The sequence below is a fragment of the Cheilinus undulatus genome, linkage group 6 (genome assembly GCF_018320785.1).
Source record: "Cheilinus undulatus linkage group 6, ASM1832078v1, whole genome shotgun sequence".
Taxonomy (NCBI): Eukaryota; Metazoa; Chordata; class Actinopteri; order Labriformes; family Labridae; genus Cheilinus; species Cheilinus undulatus.
The window spans coordinates 31,702,503-31,720,753 of record NC_054870.1 but is presented as its reverse complement, the minus strand read 5'-3'; positions in this window follow the sequence as shown (position 1 = coordinate 31,720,753).

Below are 18,251 nucleotides of genomic sequence, written 5' to 3'. Positions count from 1 at the left end.
TGCCTGATATGCACAAATACATTAGAAGAATCTCAAAACACCCGATCCCTACCATCCTACTATTTTTCAGGGGTACCAGACTTACCTATCTGATCCTAAAGTGGAGAGCCACAACAAAGCAGCACACAGTCCATTGATTGGAATCATTGATTCACGGGGCAGAGTGGTAAAAACACAAATACAGAACCTGCCTTGTTTGAACATCTTGTGGATTTCAAGAGAGCAATTCCAAAAATGTTTTTGTACTTTTGGGAGAGGAGGTGCAGAGGGAACTGGAAGGCCCAGATAGGAACGAGAAGGTGCTCCAGCTTGTTTCTCAGAGGATGACAGCAACAGTCGACATCCTCCACATGCCTGGCCTGGGTACAAGTCCAGCTTGTCTCTTCTTTCCCTCTCTCATTTCTTCTTCTGACTCTGTCCTTCTCATTAAAAAAAGGGTCTAAAAAATCTGAAAACATCACTTCCAGTTCTTTTGAATTACAGTAAGCATTGAAATAGGAAGGATAGTATATTTAAATATATTAGGACCAGGTCACTCTTTACTGCTCTAAATTGAACCCTGCAATTTGTGTTGGATGATTTATTTAAACTATTTAATGGCTTTGTTTTGCATAAACTTATTTCCAAGGCCACTACACAGATGATGTAACATTTGATAAAACAATATGATGGTTAAAAAAAGGGCAATCAGACTGCAATCACACAAGCAGACTCCATTTGAAGAAACAGTCTGCATCTTTAGAGAAGTTCAAGTTAAAAAAATAACACAGAAAACTTCAAAACAAATGCAACAATGGAACAGTGCTGCTGAATCAAAGTGCCACAGCCACCCATTAGGAAACAATTGATGTCAACAACAGGGAGCAACAATGAGAAAAAAAAAGTCTCTGAAACGGTTTGGAAGCTCATCGATGTCAGTCACCAGAAAAAAAGCTAAACTGAGCAATGCAAACATCGATGTGTCAGCCTGTCAGTCATATTAACTATACCCAAATTATGCATAAAACTTCACCTTTACATGATAGTGATGGTAATGCAGTTATGGCAACAATTTAACCCAGGTACAGTGTGTCAATTAAAACAACAAAGAAATGTCAAACCAGGCTGTAAGCACATTTATTTCTGTTTTAAAATGGATATTTTAATCTGGGTGTGCATGGTGCTCCCATGGCTTCCTAAGCCAGACTCGTGTGCTCTCAGGAGAAGCTGGGACAGCAACAGCAGCTCTAACCAAGAGAGTAAGATACAGCAAGGATGAGGGAAGAGTTAGGGGAATGACATACACTAATGGGGAAAAAGTATTTTGTCACACCTATTAATCATTGCATTCAGGTGTTATGATTTGGCCGTTTTTCACAGGTGTATAAAATCAAGCATCTAACCATGCAGACTCCATTTACAAAAAAGTATGATACAAAAAGGGTCATTCTGAAGAGCTCAGTGACTTCAAGCGTGATACTGTGATGGATGCCACCTTTGCAGTAAGATGGTTTGTGAAATTTCTGGACGAGTGGAAGCATTTAGAAACAACAGCAACTCAGGAATACCATGTACAATCACATCAGTGACTGCTAAAGTGCATGGTGCGTAAAAGTTTCCAGCCCTTTGCTGATTCGATAGCTGAAGAGTTCTGACATTAATGTGAGTACAAAAATTGTGTAGCGGGCAGCACAGATGGCCTTGTGGTTCAAGGTGCACCCCATGAACGCGATCAGCCCGGGTTCAAATCTGGCCTGTGATACTTTCCTGCATGTCTCTCCCCAGCTCTCTCGTCCCTGTTTCTGATTCTATCCACTATCCTCCCCTATCAATAAAGGCATAAAAAGCCCTACTTGTCAAATACCAAGTATTCCACTGGACTGTGGAGTAGGACTGAGGCAGCTGGTGCGTGACATATTTTGTAGAAGAGGAAAACGAAAAAAGCAGCAGGCACCGATGTGTCAGTGTAGGCAGCATCTTGATTAAACTAAAGGCACAACTGGTCCAAAAACTACAATACATGTAATTTATAGTTTCATTACAGTCCCTTTCAGTAAAATGGTCAGGTGTCCAAATATATTTGTCCATATAGTGTACATCAGTAAATGAAGGAAAATCCTGAAGCCTGGCAAAAATCTTGATTTATCTATGCAAAAAAAAAAAATTTTCAGAGCATTATTCTGTCATCGTATTTTTCTGTACGGAGGCCTAAAGAGGACATCTAAATATTTCCTTAACTGCTTTTTCCTGTGCTAAAAAGCCTTTTCATTTTTTTCCTTTAAATCTCAACCTATTCATCTTAGCAATGTTGGTTTCCTCATTAAGTTATTTTCTTAGAAGTTTGCAAAATCAACAAGTTATTAGAAAATTGCTTTGTTGTCTCAAAATAACAATGTAACTCAGAGTGATCTTGAGAGAACCTGAAATCATCATGACCATTTGAAAATTGTAAAATAGATTATTTTGTCCTTTAAAGGCTTCCATACATATGCACTTTTTAAATTTGAATCATTTATGAATTCGTAATCTTGTGCCGTTGCATTTTCCCTTATTGGCCATCTTAGTTTCTCACCAAAGTCAAATGAGAAAAACAATGTTTGTGACTGCTGCTAAATTTATAACATCTAAAATAAGTAAATCCATTTTAAGAAGGTCAAAGAAACCCTTTTCTTCACTTGTATTAACCTCAGAGGGCCTTGTGGTGCTCAGAGTTTGGGATACAGTCATCACAATCTGCAGCAGAAACAGAGTAAGGCAGGCAGAGAGTGAGAGAGAGTGAAAACATGAAGAGGAAATAAAATCCAGCTCTTTAAAGCAAAAAAGACCCCATAACTGCATCACAAATTTTTTCCTTCACAGTGTATAAAAACAAGCTGGCCGTATTTGTAAATCAGCATTAAATCTGCTGCTCATGGTGGACTGAAGTGGGCGTCATACACTCCTTAAGATGGCATTCACCAAAGATATGTCCTTTGGCCATGAATAAGAAGAAATTATGCACCAGGGACGCTGCAAGGGTTGTTGTAGCTTGGCAACAAATTATATGTATGAGTGTGAGAAAGGGAGAGTATTTGTAGTTTTACTGCCTGCATGGTAATATTTTTATCACCCCAACAGCAGAGTGAGAGCTCATGTCGTCTCTTTTTTATCACTGATAAGAGAAAATGTGCAAAGGATCCTCTCCCATGATGCCTTTCTTTTCCTTTTAGTTCAGAAGAAATTGCTCTAAAACCCATACAGAATAGAAACATGGCATCATTTTAAACCCTCAGGGTTAATCTTTGAAGCGATTTCAAAAGATTTCTCTTCCAATATTTCTGTCCAGCCAGCTTTATTGATCAGCAATCAATCAGACATCTCCTCAGTGCCTGTTCTATTCTTTTCCTCTCATTACAGTCATTTTAGGTTATTCATGTCTAAGTGGAACTCATGTTAAAACTAAAGGAAGGTAGATCTTTATAACAAGATTTATACATTCAACATTCTTCCTGCTTTAGAGACTCACTTATGCTGTAAAAACTCATCTTGAAAAGTGGATTTGTTTAATTTCCTGTCAAATTAATTCCTTTCACTTATCATTAGACGTGCTCTGCATACAGTAGCCACAAAAACATCTGATTTCAAGATGATACAAGCAAAAATACGGCCTTAAGTGCTTGTTACGAGTAAAAATATCTACAGCAAGCAAGGTTTACGTACATTTCTTGAAATGGGATATAATGTCCAATTTATTTTAAAAAAGAAAACTTTGTCTGCTACAGACATTTTTCCTCACTAAAGCAAATTCATGCAGTTTAAAAAAGAACCATTTATCCATAGAGCACCTCAAAGTGGTTAAAATAGATACCAACTGAACAATAAAAATATTATTAAACAAGTTGCAAATATAAATCCAGGCTGCTTTTCCATTCTTTAATGCAAATAACACCTCTGAATCAGCTTAAGCCTTCTAGCTTTCTAACCCACAATATAGTAAAAAAGGCCTGGAGATTATTTATCTGTCAGAAACAACAACCAAAAGCAACAAAGAATGGCCAATTTGGGTCAAATACAATATTTTTCACATTAATGTTTATATTAATAGATACAATTTTGCTTTGTTGGTGAGTGGAAATCTCACTATTATTCAGTTGATTTCAATGAGACGGTTTGTGAAATTTCATCCCTGCTGGATACTCCACAGTCAGCTGTAAGAAGTATTATTAGAAAGTGGAAGAGTTCAGGAACAACAGAAACTCAGACATGGCATCTGGTGGATATCAGGCCAAACTTATGCTGAGATGTTGTATAAATATAGTAAGCAGCTGAGCAGAAAGAATGCTCCTTACTGACTACAACAAAGACTTTCAAATAAAAGCCAAAAGCTATCCCAAGCCAAGTGCCAAAAGGGATGTTAGATTCTTTTTTCTGTAGATGTCAAATTTTATCTTATCATTTTTTTTACACTTGAGATGTAAAAGCCCAAGAAGAACACGTTTAAACTGAATTAAACCAATAAATCCATTGTGCACACCACCAGTTTTATACCCTACTTTTAAAACATGCAAATGTGCGTTAGAAAAATAAACTCAAAGTTTGGTCTCACATTTTCCACATGAGGTTTCCACATGAGCTCTTCAGGGGGTTTGACTTGTAATACAAACTTATTGGACAGAAACAAAAAATTGCATTTGAGATTTTTAGAACCATCCATCTGTTTAGCTTTAACCATCGGTCATCATGTTATGTAAAAGCCTCTCTGTTCCAGTGAGGATAGTTTGATCTTTTAGGACAATCATTATGGCATTCAAAGCCATTAGTGAAGAAATAATGCTGTAACCACAGGTGCTTCCTCTGTGCATATGAGCCATGAATTTAAATGTCCATGTAATGGACCACTAGAGGGCAGCAGATCACAACTCAGTCAGACACAGTCTGTCTGCCCATCAGTTTATTGATCACTCACTGAGGGTAAATGGGTTATAATTGGTCTGAGCACCAGAGCAAGACTGTCTGATTGAATTATTTTGCACCTTATTGATCACACACTCCATAACAGACCGAACGGCTGACCTCCGAAAGCTGCGGGTAACTTAAACGGCAGCCATGAAGAGGCGGTTTTATAAAAATAGTGGCATGTTGTCTCATCTGCAGAGCTCAAGGAGCTTCCAGTGAAAATATTATTCCTGCCTCTGACTGTGTGTGCTAGATGTTTATGTGTGTGAGGGAGAGAGCGAGGGAAAGTGGGCCTGCTGATTAAACTAAGAATGATGTCTGTAAAGCAGATAGATTTACTCAGGGAGATTGTGCAGCGATCATTGTACGTCTTGATGTACAACGATTAATGTCATCTCTTGATTGCTCTCATTTGTTCTGTATTTCAGTGTCTTGTAAGTCCGTGAGGGCTGGGCACCTCTTTTGGTGTATGGCACGATGAAATAATAATAATCAAAACTAAAAAACCAAAAAAAAAAACTGCATAGTTTAATAGTTCTCATTTGATTGTTTTAGCCTTTGGTCAGCAATTTATCAAATGCCTTTTTCATAGATCTTAATCCTTGATTTCAACATCAGAGAAAAAAACAATAAAAATTAAGCTGTTTTCTAGACTTGGAATGACATTTTATCATAGGAGGGGACTTGATCTTTCCTTTTCTGACTCATTAAGTCTGCATCATGGTGACCTTTGGAACCATATCTTACATAACCAGCGACACACGTGGACAGAATTGGTGGTACCCTTCTGTTGATAGAAAAAAACAACCCTCAAAAGTCATTGAAATAACCTGATACTGACAAATATAAAATTAAATACAAAATTACCGAAAATAATGAAAATCAGACATTACGTTTTAATTGCAGTTCAACGGAATCATAAAAAAAAAAAAACATAGGAAAATCGCCTTGACAAAAATGATGGTAAGAAATAAACTCACTTAAAAAAAACTTTACACAGCAGTGTACTTATTTCATTAAAATTCATAAAACTAAAGAAAAATGATCTCAAGTAGTGTTTTCCCTCTTTTACAAAAAGGAGAATACTTAACCAAGGAAGAGTTTTCCCTTATAAAAGCTCTAGGGGATGTGCATCCGTAGATTTAGTAAAAACAAGCAAATCTGGGTTGTTTCACAAGATCTTGACTGATACATGCTATTATATTGAGATAATAAAACTTCCTTCAATAACTCAAGAGATTTTTCCCAAGATCATGAGAAATAACTGAAATCAACTTGTTATCATGGACAGCGTTGCCATAAAGAGATGAGTCAGTCAAGATTTGAGATAACTAAAATGTACTCATCCTAAAATGGAGTAAAGTTAGATATTTAGAGGCAGGTCTTCTTAGGGCTAATGTATTATAGACATTAAAATCAGATTGTAACTGGTGTTTAAAATATTTTTAGTTTTGCTTTCCCCTTGAAAAAGTTCATCCTATTTCCAGTGTGTCTGTAGGAGGGATATGTGTTCACTGCAAAGGGTAAAAATACTTCAAAACTTGTTGCGTAAAGAAAAAAATATCTGTACAGTGAGCTCTACATGTTTCTGCTTGTACCCTCAAGCTTCTGTGTGAAACACTAAGTTGTGTCAATTCTGGTGTTTCCTGAGGATGAGTGTGATTAATCACTTTGCTAATGTTGCTGTTTACATGTCTGAGTAGTATTTGACAAAAATAATCCTCTCTCTTTCTTAAGAAAATTTTAAAACAAGATTCTTGGGTGGCATGCTGTAAATCATGTTGTCACCCCAGGTCTGATGGCAAATGGGCATCAGAAGCTTTGTCAAAGTGGGTCAGACAGGTTAATGAGGCCTGGGGGGTCCTCCTCCAGAAGTTTTTTCAACAGATAGATGACCTAGGATGGATCTTTTGGTAAATGGCATTGTTGCTCTGAAACTGATATCAAAAAACATAAAAAAGTGGTTATTGTAATTTCATTTTAAATTTTTGAGAATTAATATTAAAATACATGGAAATTTTCTTTTTCATGGTCAAAAAAGATAAGCGAACATTTAAAGGTACAGTGTGTAAAAATTAAACTAAGTGTGCCAAATGCATACCTCTGTTAGGTTACTGTATTACAGCCCCCTCTATGCAGTACAGAGCACATCACAGTAGCTTCATATTGTCCCAAATTGGGCACTTCAGACATTAACCAATTATAATCAAAATTTAAAGCTATTTTCACTCACTGTAAGATTCATATCATAATGTTAACATTATTTGCTTAAAGAAAATGAAATTATTTTACTCTTTGCCTTGCCTCTTTCTTGACTGACTGTGCTGGCATTGCTAATAACATGATAGCTAGCTGGAAGGTGCCTAACATAAGCCAGCATGCGAGCATGCTAACAGTACAATACTGTATCTGCATTGTCACCAAAAAGGTGTTTTTTGAGGGTGCAGTTCATAATAGTTCAACAGTGGTTACATTTTTTAAAATTATTTTAACGTTTTTCATTTTCATGGATGATTGTCAGCTGAACATTTGACAAACTGGTCGTCATTCTATCAGGGATGACAGACTTTAAAGTATGATGGAAAGGCATGCTAACTGTTAGCTTACATGGCATATGCAGTACATATGTTGAGTATGCATATAATAGTACTAGTAGACACAGCCATATTTAAAGTAAACTGTTTAGGAAAAGCAGTGAACTTTGTAAAAATGATTTTTCCTCTCTGTTAAGGTCTTGTTTACGTCTTAAGGCTATGGTCTCAGTATTCATCTCAGTCTGTGTGATATTCAGCTAAAAGTCTTCACACAAGCTTTAATCAAGGTCATTTGTTACCTGAAGATAGCTAGCTAGCAGTATGCTAACGTAAGCTAGCGCCCTAGCATGCTCCCAGCTATGTCACCAAATGGCGTTTATTGACGGTATGTTTAATTTTAATTTAGTTCAACAGTGGTTACATTTTCATTTGTATATTCCCCTACAAACCTGTATTGATGCACATTTGACAAACACATCACTCTATTTATGGACTGGTGCTTGGACTACCTTGTGGCTAGCCTAGCAATAACTGCTGGTTCAGAAATGCATAAATGGTAAGGGATGACAGGCTTTAAAGTATGATGGAAAGGCGTGCTTACAGTAAGCTTACTTAGTGTATGCAATACACCTGTTTGAGTATGTAGTAGTAATATTAGATATATGTGGTTATCAGACACAGCCATAGTTAAAGTGAATTAGGACAAGCATAGAACTTTATGAAAATGATTTTTCTTCTCTGTAATTGTCTTGTTTACTTTTTAAGGTCATACAGAGGTCTCAGTATTCATTTCAGTCTGCGTCATAACCATCTAAAAACTCCTTGCATGAGCTTTATTTAAGATCATTTGATACCTGGAAAAAGAATTAGTGTAAACCTTTAAGTTAATCAGTGGGTCTGCTTTCAATGTTGCAGTCACTGCTACACATCTACACTTACCAAGAAACTGTGATGAAGGATCTATGCATATCACCTATGAGTGCCTTATCTTGCACCTTTTTTCAGAGCGAACCTGTGAAACATTACTCATGTAATATCCTGTAAAATGGGGATTAACAATGGGGTTTGTGAGAAAAGTCTTTCCCAAGTTTATAACCTCTGTCTCCGCGATGTCTGGAGTCTCCACCCATCCTTAGTGTGCAAGGTTATGACATTCTCAGCCCACACTCTTTCAATCACACACACACCTCCTGTATATGATTAAGTTATAATCAGTGGTCTAGTGACGCTGGGGGGATCATTATATTTATGGGTTTCTTCTGATATCTTCCCTCAGAAGGTCAGTGTTGTATCATGAGGCATCACCTGATTGAAGATAATGCACCATTTAATTCATCATCTTTTTTTTCTGGAAAGGTGAAATTATTACTGATACTTTTATTGACACAAGGGTATTTTTTGGGGTGGTTACATATTTATTTTTCAAAGAAAGAACCTGATTCTAGTTGATGTATAATGATTAACCATAATCTAGACTTTTCTTTTGACTCTCAGACAGCGTCCCTGTTGCAACACCGTTCCACGTGCCTTTGGAGGAATTGTTTGGAAAACGTCAGCCACACGATTTGCCGTGAAATATGATGTTACAAACACACCATTTAAGAAACCTTTCTAGATAAGGCTGTGAATGGACCTTTGACACAAGCTGGAATAACACTAATTAGTCCTCAATAATAATGAGTTCTTCTTTACACAAGGGTGTCGAGAAACTCTGCAGGCTGCATGTAGTCTTTTCCAGTCAGGTGGCCTGTGAGTGTGAGGGGATCTAACACTTCTCTGTTATGTTTCCTGGTTGTTGCTCACTTATGACTCAACATCTTTTCTCTGCATTGTTAGATAGAAAGAGTAGCAAAAGAGTATGATCAGGGATGGCTTGAGTAAATGAGCTAGGAGGGCTATGCCTCCCTTTTTCTATACAATAAAGATGAGAAAATTACTTTCAGTAGATTATTTTTGTTGGGCTTAGAGGTGCAACTGAGCCTAAAAGTTGCAAGAAAAGGCATCCAGTATCTCTAAATGAGCCTTTCTTTCTTTTTTTTTTACCTACACTGGAGCATCTTCCTTCATTCAGTTCAATATTGTAAATGAATGACAGGTGTCACAACACACCCCTTTGATTTACTATTGAACTAGGCTAAACTCTTCAGACAGAGACAGTCAGTTTATCAAATATATCCAAGCGTCCTTGGGTTTCTTGAAAGGCGCTATATAAATTCAAGATATTATAAACTAAATATATTTGGGCTGCACAGCAGTGCAGAGGTTGCTGTTGCCTCACAGCAAGAAGGTTTCTGGTTTGTTTCCCGGTCAGGGCCTTTCTATGCCGAGTTTGCACGTTCTCCCCATGCATGCCTGGTTTTTCTGCGGGTACTCTGGCTTCCTCCCACCACCAAAGACATGCTCATTAGGTTCACTGATCACTCTAAATCGGCCGGAGGTGTAAATGTGCCTGGTTGTCTGTCTCTATGTGTCAGTCCTGTGATTGACTGGCGACCAGTCCAGGATATAGGATGCCAAAGGGGCAGGGGTTAGCGTTGTTGCCTCACAGCAAGTCGGTACCTGGTTCGTTTCCCAGCCAGGGCCTTTCTGTGCGGATGCTCTCCCCGTGCAGTAATGGATTCTCTCCAGATACTCCATCTTCCTCCCACCACCAAAAACATGCTTATCAGGTTAATCGGTAACTCTAAATTGGCCGTAGGTCTAAATGTTATTTACTGGCAACCAGTCCGGGGTGTACCCCACCTCTAGCCCAATGACAACTGGGATAGGCCCCAGTCCCCCGTGACCCCCAACAGGATAAGCGGTATAGAAAATGGATGGATGGATAGATATACTGTGGAGTGGTACTTCCGTACATCTGCTTTGTCAGCGACATGTAAATGTGTAATATGGGTAATTTTGACCTTTGGTGCAAAAGTGCTTTGAGTAGTCAGACCAGAAAAGCACTATTCAAGCTCGAGTCAACAGTGTTCACAAGCTTTTTTTAGTTTGTAAGACTTTAGTGTAATAAAAACCAAAGTGACCTTGGGCTTCATATCTGAATTTAGACCAGTAATATAACTACTCAGTCAGAATACTGGAGCAATATGGTTTGTTTTGCTCTGAGAGAATACTGCTGAAGTGAAAAATCTACTGAGCATCAACTCTGAAAGGTGCAATGTTTAGCTTTTTTCTTTAAAGATTTATTTTTGGGCCTTTTCATGCCTTTATTTGATAGAGGAAGGACAGTGAATAGACTCGGAAACAGGGAAGAGAGTGGGGAGAGACATGCGGTAGAGGGCCACAGGCCGGATTCGAACCCAGGCCACCTGCGTACATGGGTCGCTCCTTAAACCACTCGACCATCTGCGCTCCATGTTTAGCTTTTTAAGCTAACAAACTCAAATGTACATCCCTGGTTGTCTAGCTAGCTAGATGGATGGATGATGATGCGTGGTTGATGCACGGCTGAGGAAATTAACATGTATTGACTCAGTGAGCATAACCTCCCCATCGAGAGAGGACACCACAGACAAAGCTGCAGAAGACAGACTGTGCACCTGCAAACACAATAATTCACCAGCATGAACAATGAAGAGAAGCCTCAGTATATGCTGGGTGAAGTGCAACAGTGTGCAAATGTTGCAGTACATTACATGAGCTGTTGTAACCAAAGAAGAACCTCAAAAGCCACACCACTACTGTGAACGGGACTGTCTGCATTTAAGAAAATATAGAATTTATACATTTTTAACTATAATTTAGAGTTAAACTAAGAGTTTTGATACCAATTATAATACTTTTTATGACTTTGTACATTGCTTTGACAATGAAACTGATTATGTTTTCCACGCCAATAAAGCCTGTTGAATTGAAGTGACTTGATAGATAGATAGATAGATAGATAGATAGATAGATTTTCATAGAGACAATGGCTTCCAGCTGTAGTGCATATGTGTCTGTGTGTACTAAAGGAACCTCTTTTCTTTCTCCCACTCAGGTCACATCCAAACAACAGGACTGGGTCAGGACCATGCAGATTAAACTATTACCATTATAATCTTAGTAGGACCCAAGGGTGGAATCATGTCCAGCAGTTATGAATACCAGGCTTCATAGAAAACAGTTAAAATGACGCACAGCTGCTGAAGAAGAAAGGAGATAGAGAATGGGGGAAGGAGGGGGCTGAGAGGTATGGGATGTGTGATTCTTAACCTCCATACTTGTCTATGTGTCTAGGACATGTGTTCAGAGACCGTGTGTAGGTGTTGGGGGATATTTTGGATGCAGCAGGGGGATTCAGGCATGAGAGAGGCCTCCGTCATATGAATGGATGATGTTTTATCTCATTGGAAGAAAGGAGGGGGAAGATGGAAGTAATGAGAGGGTGAATGAAAAGATGAAGCAGATAACGAAACTTTATAACCTGTTTGACTTGTGTGGTACTTACACGCATTAATGTTATATACACAGGGTAGTTTCTGGTCAGACAAGTTAGGACAAGCAAAAGGAACTAATGGTTATTATATAACATCTATTCACAATGAGAATTATGTGCTCACACGTAACTACAAGAGGCTGCATGTCTGTTTGTTTGACTCTGGGCATAAATGTGCTGTGGTAAAATACTTCCTCTTATGGTTTAATACCTTTAAAGCTAAACCCAATAGAATCCCTCTACTTTTAGAAACATTAAATGTAGTACCTCTTTCAATTTTGTCCCTAATTATGACATTTAGTCATGCCAGTCTATAAAATAACAATGTGCCTTTAGACAACTGGGTTGGTTCAGGAGGGATTTCAAGGAAAGCATTTTTAGTGACAGGAGCGACTTTGATAATATCTCCATGGCGTATGCATTTTCATCCAGACCATTCTTATGAGCGCAACATCTCAACAAATCTATCATGGATCTTCTTCACACTTCAAACAAACATCCTCTGTGACTCAAGGATGTTTTTTCTTCTTGATTTTGGAAGTCAAAGGCCAAAGGTCAAGGTCATTAGGCCTCATTTTCATCCTTTGCAAGCTGAGAATGCTTTTAAGGATCTTCTTTAAACTTTATAAAAATGCCCATTCAGAGTAACAGTAACCTGACATGCCAGGGGAAAGCTTCAATAGGAAAGGCTTGAGAAAAGACAGAGGTTTTGAAAAAAAACTTGGAGTGTGATTGGGTGGACGTTCTGTCACATCTCTACGGGCCAATCAGAGCAACAAAACACGTGACGTAGCCGCTATCGAGATGCACGTGTGCAGCTACTGAGGAATAACTCGAAACATGGCGACTATAAACATGTAAGTACTCGACTTTTGTAGTTTTTGAAAAGAAAACAACTCACTGCTGTTCTTTGTTCTTCTTTTAACAAAGAAATGTTTTCAAGTTCTGATATAAGTGGCACTTTAGCAGCATCCACGCTAATCTCTTCCTCCATAACTGCACCAGCTCTTGCTGCTGCTTGTTTACGTCACGACTCTGCTGCGCCTAAAAGTACTGCCCCTCATCGCTGATTGGTCCTGTCATTTTCTAACCGGGCCCAAACGGTTCAGATGGGAGCTTTGCAAGATGGATTCGTCAGTGAGAGACAAGGAAACGGGGGTATCCATCTGCTTTGCAAGGTTAGAGTAACGGAGGATTGGATTAGATTTTGAAGGTCAATGGTCAAAAAGCTTCAGCACTTGCTTCTGAATGAAGTTTCGCAACAACCCTTAGAGGGATTTTTTTCATCAAACTCTACAAATATCCACAATGGCTTAAGGATGAACTGAACAAAACTAGATTTTGGAGGTTATACATACATAACATTTCAAGATCATTAGGCCCCATGATCATCCATTGCTTATACATGCGCTATTTCAAGATTACTTTGAAGGATTTTCTTCAGAATTTTACAAAATGCCGACTCAAGGATGAACTGATTAGATTTTGGAGGACAAAGGTAAAGGTAACTGAACACCTATGCACATCTCTAGCTTTGAACGCAACATCTTAAGACACAGTTCAAGGGATTTTCTTCAAACTTTACACAGACACACATCATGGTTTGAGCACGAACTGAATAGATTTTGGACACTACAATCAGACATTGGTCAGCAGGGAAGATACTACCTGTGACGGGGTATTGACAATGGCCAACAAGAGGCCAAAGTGGTGAGAAAGCTTGGACTGCATTCAACTGTGCCCTAGCTTGTGGTACTGTACTGAATTCAGAAACAGGACATGTTAGTGCAAATCTATGAAATATTTATTTTACGGTGTTAATAAACTTGATGTGGTCAAATATAATACGACATAAATGGGTTGTCATATCTTGTGGCTTCTTTAGAAATGTTCAGTAAACAGTTACATTAGCCAGACAGTTTTTGAATGCTATGTTAGCCGTTGTCTAATGATTCCTTACAGATATGTTAAATCTAAATCAGGCATATCCATCTTTTTCAGTTTCTGTTAAGGAAGTGTAAAATTTAAAAAGTTTGTCAGTTTCCCTGTTAAATAAAGTTGTACAAGCTATCCCTTTAAAAAATCAACCTTTTAACAAACCCCCATAAACATAACACTAGATGGCAACATAGTGACTTCATCTTGAGGCAGAATGCATCAGCCAACATAAGAATTAAGTAATTACGAAGGTTATTTAGTAGAAGTAATGACTCTAAGATCTCCATGAAATCTAATTAGAGCCTTTTATCCCATCTTATTTAAGATATCACAAGAACAGCTAGTGTGTCTTTCATTTTCTGACCCCATTCCACATGTAGTTTAGTCATCACTCTCTGTTTCACAGACAACAATTGTGTGAATCAAACCATAACCTGTCCCAAAGCACATCATAAAACTTCTTCTCTTTAATGTCTCTTTGGATCCAAATAGTGACTGATGCCTGTATTATCTAAAGCCTGAGAACAATTTCTCAACAGCAGTCTCGGCTCACTGGGACTTTTACATTTAGGCTAAAGTTTGTCTTCCAAGAGAAATCAGTGTTAAGACAAACACTGCCATTATTGTGTTTTATGAGTGTCTATGCTTTGTGTTATGTTGTGATAAGAGTTACTTGAAAAAATTCTACAAAACAGAACTAATTTGTCAAACTACACTAGCAACACTTGGCAGGATAATCCGGTGCTTAGGAACCAGGTTTAAGTCATCAGCATCATACTGAGTGACAAGTCACTGACCCTTTACTGCATACAATTTCCCTGAGTCGACAAAGAGGTTTTTTTGACTCTCACACCCTCCTGATTATAAATATTTGATGCTTTACACATTACAATTACAGATGACATGCTATTGATTAATTGAGGGGGGAGCAGTGGGTGTTCTGTTGCAGTTAGAGTTTGGGAAACTCTTTCACTATTAAACAGAGCCACATGTGGGGTTGTGTCTGTTTGAGGCAATTTGACTGTTTTAACATTAAAGGAATTATATGTTGCATTTTTTGTCAGAGTTTTAACAACAAACTAATTTATTTTGTCATATTATCATATTGATGACATTATCCCAAATGCCTCCAACAGTGTTCAAACACTAAAACAAAGAAATCCTTCAGTTTATCCTTTTTATTAGGCCTTAACGTTGGTGATAGAAAATCCTGGGGCATTATGTTTTTGGGTTGTCTGTCCTTTTGAATGCAATATCCCAAGGAGGCTTTTGAATATTTTTTATCAAACGTTGCATTAACATCCACTCTGACTCAAGGATGAACTGATTTGATTTTTGGTTGGCCAAGATAACTGGTTGTTGCTTGTGGTTCCCACTTCTCTAGAAAACTTCATTAGACCAACATCCACTCTAACTCAAAGATGGACCGATTAGATTCTAGACATCATAGGTTATAAGTCAAAGTTAATAGGCCTCATAATTGTTTTCCGAAAGTGAATATTTTATCTGAAGCTTGAAGGAATTTCCTCAGACTACCCACAAATGACTACTCTGACTTAACAATACAGTGCCTGTAAAAAAAAAAAGTATTCACTACTTTGAGTGTTTTGTTGATTTTATAAATCAGTCACCGTCAATTTAATTTGGATTTTTAGACAACAAACTCTTTCATATGAAAGTGAAAACAGATTTCTACATAGGAATGTCAATTAAATAAAAATATGTAATGTAAAATAAGTAACTGCATGAGCCTTCCTAGGCCAGCTGCCTAGAAGCATCCCAAAAGCATGATGTTGCCACCACAGTGGAATTGGTGGGTTTGTGGTGATGTGCAGTCTTTGGTGTCTGCCAAATATAGCGTCTTGTCTAATGGCCAAAAAGAACCATTTTGGTCTCAGCAGACCAAAGAAATTTCTCCTTCTTGACCATGGAGTCTCCCACATGTCTCTTGGAAAAACTCTTGTTGAGATTTAATGAGTGAAGATCCCGGGTAACAGTTGTTGTATGAAGAGTCTCTCCCATCCAAGCGGCAACCTCCGGCCCTGAAAAATGAAGCCAATGCGGAAGTGCAAAAAATTGCTATACCGCAGGTTTCCACTAGAGGCTGGCTGCAGGAACACTGGAAGTCCCATCTGCACACATGTTAAACAGCCGGTTTTGACACACAAAATAAACTGGTTTACAGCCTGGTTCAAAACACCAAACCTGTCTCATTAGCTAGTGTCTTATTGTGCTCCTGCTGTCCCACTGGGGGTGAATTTTTTTGTACCACGATCATTTGGCTGATATTTAGGATGAAAGCTGATTGGCGCATCTCATTTGATTGACAGATAGCTCAGCAGGCTGAGGCTCCGTTTCTGTCAACCAGAATGCTAGCTACCAGGCTGGACAGGAAGTCGCGCTTAGTGGGCGGGCATTAAGTTTGACTGAGACCGTGATTTCAAAATGGAAGCCTCCACGAATGGGCTTCAAAAGCCGTTTGAGTCCGCCTATTGTAAGCAGACGACTGATGTCACACGGGGTTTGTCCAATTCTTTCTACAGTCTATGCTCCCATCTCAGCTGCTAAAGCTTGTAACTCCTTCAGAGTAGTCATAGGTGTCTTGGTGGCCTCTCTCACTTATCTCCTTCTTGCACAGTCACTCAGTCTGTGAGGACGGCCTGATCTAGGCAGATTTATTCATGTGCCATATTCCTTCCATTTCCTAATGATGGATTTGACTGAACTCTGAGGGATGTTCAGCGCCTTGGATTTTATTTTGTATCCATCCCCTGACTTAAACTTTTCAATAACGTTTTTTCTGAGTTGCTGGAGTGTTCTTTTGTCTTCATGGTGTAATGGTTGAAAGGAGTATTAATTAACTAGTGACTGTGCCTTCCAGACATAGGCATCTTTATACTACAGTCACTTGAGACACATTCACTGCACACAGTTGATCAGTCACAAAGTGTCAACAGGCTAAACAGGTTAGCCCATCACATTCTCCTCTTTAAAGCGTGATCTGAGTCCACATACAGTAGTAAACTTCGAAAGGAAAACCCCAGTCAGATGCCCAAACATCCACAACTGGTTCCCTCAAATGCCAAGGACCAACAACTCTTCTCAGTCCTCTGGAAAACTCAAACCATGTTTACCACCATTTACATTTACCAAGCAATAAAAAGAGGATGAAAGGATTGTTCAATCAGCCCTTCGTGAGCATAATTTTCTTGTTTTGGATGGAAGAAGACCCATTAGAATTAGTCATTAATGCCTCAGAAACATAATTAATGCCACAGAGGGTGATATTTCAGTCAGCTTGGTAAAATACAAACAATATTCCAGTGATTGAAGGCCATATTTATCCAGCATGCATGCCTGAACCCTCTATGAGCTTGTAGTTATGCGACAGTATGACTACAAACCACATGTGCTTCATCACTTCTAATCTATGAAACCATAAAGTATGTGAGAAGACAACAGGAAACTATTAGCTGTTTGGTTAGGGAGGCGTTTGGCTCACTTGGATAGTCTTGGAGTGAGCAGTGAGCAAACAGCTTTGATTAAGTGTGTATATATGGATACTATGTATAGCCTGCAGACCCTTCTTATCTTTTTGACAGTCCTGATAAGAACCAACAAGAGGGTCTCAATTTCTTCATTTTAAGTGTCAAAGCAAAAAGGCTTTCATTGTTTCCTCTGAAGGCCGACTCAAAGGGTGTTAAGAAGGTGCAAAGAGATGTGTCTGATATGGAGGGGAACTGTAATGGGTTTGACCTTTGAACTCTTCCTACAAGCAGAGGAAAACACATAAACTGAGAGTAACTGTACTGTAGCTTCAGCTGTCTTCAGGCTATCATGAAACATTTCTGCTCTTAAAAGTTAGGTAACTACCAGGATGTTCCCCGAGTCTTTATCAGGAAGTGTGTTGATCCAATCTGCTACATCAGTTTATGGTTTGTAGGGTTTATCATCTTTTTTGTATTAGTCATTACAGTGTTGTTAAAACTCCTTGACAACCGATAGTGTTATGTTTCACATGGTGACAGAGTGACAAAGACTTAAAAAACAGAACTGATAAAACAACTTGTGGTTGTCAATAAAACAAGAATTCAACTCCTACAGCTCCAGCTGATACTGCTTACGGTTATTTTCCCACAGATCAAGAAATTCTCCCATGGTGGAAAATAATCTTGTCCAATTACGACTGCAATGTGCTAGTTTGAATAAACAAAACAAAACTGTTCAAAATTAAATACTAGGACACAGGCCTGCCCACAGATTTGGCTGGACCCCTGACAGGCCCAGAGAATGGGCCCTCCCCAGCTGTGATTTATTGATGGTATCAATGCATGTGTGTTGGATCAGTAGCAATGGTGCTGGCATCCTGGCTAACAGTAACTTCATTTTGGAGTTGAAAGTTTGTCCAACTCTTACTGGAAATTGTTTTCTTTGTGCCACATTTTAAC